This window comes from Neophocaena asiaeorientalis, unplaced genomic scaffold (genome assembly GCF_003031525.2).
Source record: "Neophocaena asiaeorientalis asiaeorientalis breed wild unplaced genomic scaffold, Neophocaena_asiaeorientalis_V1.1 scaffold123, whole genome shotgun sequence".
Lineage (NCBI taxonomy): Eukaryota > Metazoa > Chordata > Mammalia > Artiodactyla > Phocoenidae > Neophocaena > Neophocaena asiaeorientalis.
Window position 1 is genome coordinate 898,471 of NW_020173666.1, and position 3,398 is coordinate 901,868.

At 45.4% G+C, this 3,398-nt stretch overlaps 1 pseudogene; it reads left to right on the forward strand.

Annotated features, from left to right (window-relative positions):
- The first annotated feature begins 462 nt into the window (after positions 1–462).
- LOC112401641 (60S ribosomal protein L4 pseudogene) lies at positions 463–1,796 on the forward strand (annotated as a pseudogene).
- The last annotated feature ends 1,602 nt before the right edge of the window (positions 1,797–3,398 follow it).

Here is a 3,398-nt window from a genome sequence, read left to right on the forward strand (position 1 = left end):
GCTGGGTTATTTACTTTATGAACTCGAAGAGGCAGGTTGAGAAATTCCACTTAAGGGGTTTGGGCTTGGAAGCCACTCTTAGAGACAGTTTTTAGGACCCACGTGTCCACCTGTAGTTAAGAAAAGATTATCCTGTACCTAAATTTCCCCCAGGTCCTCTTCCCAGTCTCAAATTTCTTACTGGTAAGTAATCTTCTGGTTATAAATTGCATAATTAGTAACAATGACTTGCTGCAGGTGGTAACCTCAGTTCTCCTGAAACAGAACCTCTCTGATCATCTTCAATGTTAAAACTGCTGCTTCATTTAGTAGATGAATGACTTTTTAACCAGAGGAAGATTTATAATTAAATGCAAAGGTGATAAATTAAATCATACCATTAGTATTAATACTTTCATGTTAGGTTTAGGAATAATCTGTTTATGTATGTTATTTAAAGTATTTGTAGCTTTTCCTGTGGGAGCCGCCGGGTTGAGGGGAGCGTGGCCTTCTCCTCTCCCACCATGGCGTGTGCTCGTCCACTGATATCAGTGTACTCTGAAAAGGGGGAGTCATCTGGCAAAAATGTCACTTTGCCTGCTGTGTTCAAGCCTCCCATTCGACCAGATATTGTGAACTTTGCGCAAGCCAACTTGAGCAAAAACAACAGACAGCCCTATGCTGTCAGTGAATTAGCAGGTCATCAAACCAGTGCTGAGTCTTGGGGAACTGGCAGAGCTGTGGCTCGAATTCCCAGGGTTCGAGGTGGCGGCACTAACTGTTCTGGTCAGGATGCTTTTGGAATTATGCGTCATGGGGCCCTCATGTTTGCGCCAACCAAGACCTGGCGATGTCGGCACCCCAGAGTGAATACAACGCAGAAGCAATATGCCATCTGCTCTGCGTTGGCTGCCTCGGCTTTACCAGCGCCGGCCATGTCTAAAGGTCATCGTATAGAGGAAGTTCCTGAACTTCCTCTGGTGGTTGAAGATGAAGTTGAAGGCTACAAGAAGACCAAGGAGGCTGTTTTGCTTTTGAAGAAACTTAAGGCCTGGAATGATATCAAAAATGTCTACGCCTCACAGTGAATGAGAGCTGGCAAAGGCAAAATGAGAAACCGTCACCGTATCCAGCGCAGGGGACCCTGCATCATCTGCAATGAGGACAACGGTATCATCAAGCCTTCAGAAACATCCCTGGAATTACTCTGCTTAATATAAGCAAACTGAACATTTTTAAATTTGCTCCTGGTGGGCATGTGGGATGTTTCTGCATTTGGACTGAAAGTGCTTTCCACAAGTTAGATGAGCTGTATGGCACTTGGCGTAAAGCTGCTCCCCTCAAGAGTAACTACAACCTCCCCATGCACAAGATGCTCAATACAGACCTTAGCAGAATCTTGAAAAGCCCAGAGATCCAAAGAGCCCTCCGAGCACCACACAAGAAGATTCATCGCAGAGTCCTGAAGAAGAATCCACTGAAAAACCTGAGAATCATGTTGAAGCTAAACCCATATGCAAAGACCACGCGCCGGAACACCATCCTTCGCCAGGCCAAGAACCACAAAGTCCGGATGGATAGGGCAGCAGCAGCACTAGAAGCCAAAGCAGATGAGAAGGGGGTTCCAGGCCAGAAGCCTGTGGTGGGGAAGAAGGGAAAGGAGGCTGTTTGCGTTAAGAAGCTGAAGAAGCCAAAGAAGCCTTTGGTGGAAAAAAAGGCTGCAGTGACCAAGAAACCAGCAGCTGAAAAGAAGCCTGCTAAAAAAGAAGCCCACAGAAAAGAAATCCAGCACAGAGGAAAAGAAGGCTTCTGCATAAGCTTAAATTGGTTTATTCAGTAAAGGTCAAATCATTTTGGACAGCTAATTTTGAATAAACACCTGATCAAAGAGGCAGTGAGAAACATGAAAAAAAAAATAATAAAAAACGTATTTGTGGGCTTCCCTGGTGGTGCAGTGGTTGGGAGTCTGCCTGCCGATGCAGGGGACGCGGGTTCGTGCCCCGGTCCAGGAGGATCCCACGTGCCGGGGAGCGACCGGGCCCGTGAGCCATGGCCGCTGAGCCTGCGCGTCCGGAGCCTGTGCTCCACAACGGGAGAGGCCACAACAGTGAGAGGCCCGCGTACCGCCAAAAAGCAAAACAAAACAAAAAAAAGTATTTGTAATACTTAAGAGACTTTTGCCTTTTAGACTATATGATAGATAAATACGGTTCTATTTATTTAAAACATGTAATTGATTTATTTGTTTTTTTTTTTTGTATTTTTGCGGTACGGGCCTCAACTCCTTCCATTAAGAGAAGCAACTTGCTTCCCCGTAGCCAAGCAAGAAACTCGAGGGATAGGCTGTCAAATATGAACGTGTCTCTTAGCCCAAAGGAGTGGGGTGGGAAGAGGGCTTGTGTACTTGAAGTCTCCTGAGAGCTGCACAGAGGGCTTTGCCTTCCAGACTGCCCAGCGTGACTCCCTAGTGATGCTCATTTGTAATTCCCTACAAGGGGAAGTGTAAGAAGGGCTGGGGAGGCGGGTGTCGGGTGCAAGGCCACAGTGAGGCTTGATGAAGTGGGACCTTCCGCATCCTTGTTGCACCAGCGATCTGTCAGCTAACTGGGTATCTAGAAATGACTAAAAGAGTAGCAGAGTTTAAAGCCATTGAATAAAAACAAAGAAACAATCTGTCCATTGCTGTGGGATAGAGAAGGAAGGTATAAGCAGTAACACTAAAGGTTGTGAGGAGTCTCTGGATACTGCATTTAAGTCCAGATGCCATTCTGTCTCCACTCCTGAGACTGCCACTGCTAAACCCCAACGCATCCTTTCTATTTTATCCCTGCCTATTGTTCTGTGGTCTTTTCTTGGAACATCTTGATTGCTTTTCCTCGGTAGCTGTCAAGAAAAACCAAAAAGTTGCTCTTGGTCTTATGCATTATGGAAAGATTTTGTACCCTGATCTTCTTAGGTGCCCTATTTCTGCCATGGAAAACCTTCCCCAGGTCTTACATAGGGATGCCTGCCTTTCGTTCACAAGGGACTGACTTTGGTCTCTTTACAGGTGGTTTTGCTTGTGAATTGTTCCTTTGATCCTCTCACCAGCCTTAAGTCTTGGCCTTTATTCTTTCCCAATGACATGGACATTTCCCTTCCAAAGCTACCGTCCTTCCTCTCTCTGGGCCCACTGACTTCTGCAAGATTTTAAATCTATCCAGATATATTCAGGCAATGGGTTATTTAAAACCTTCATAGGTCTTTCTTCCTGTTAATGGTGGGAAGAAGATGCTCAAGAACCTTGGGCTCTGAGATTTGAATTCTTTAATAATATCTAAAAAGCAATTTATGCTTCACATAAATGACTACTGACTCTGGTCTGTTTCTGATACTTTTCCAGAAAAAAGTCAGCTCTTCAGGTACACCAAAGGGGAAGA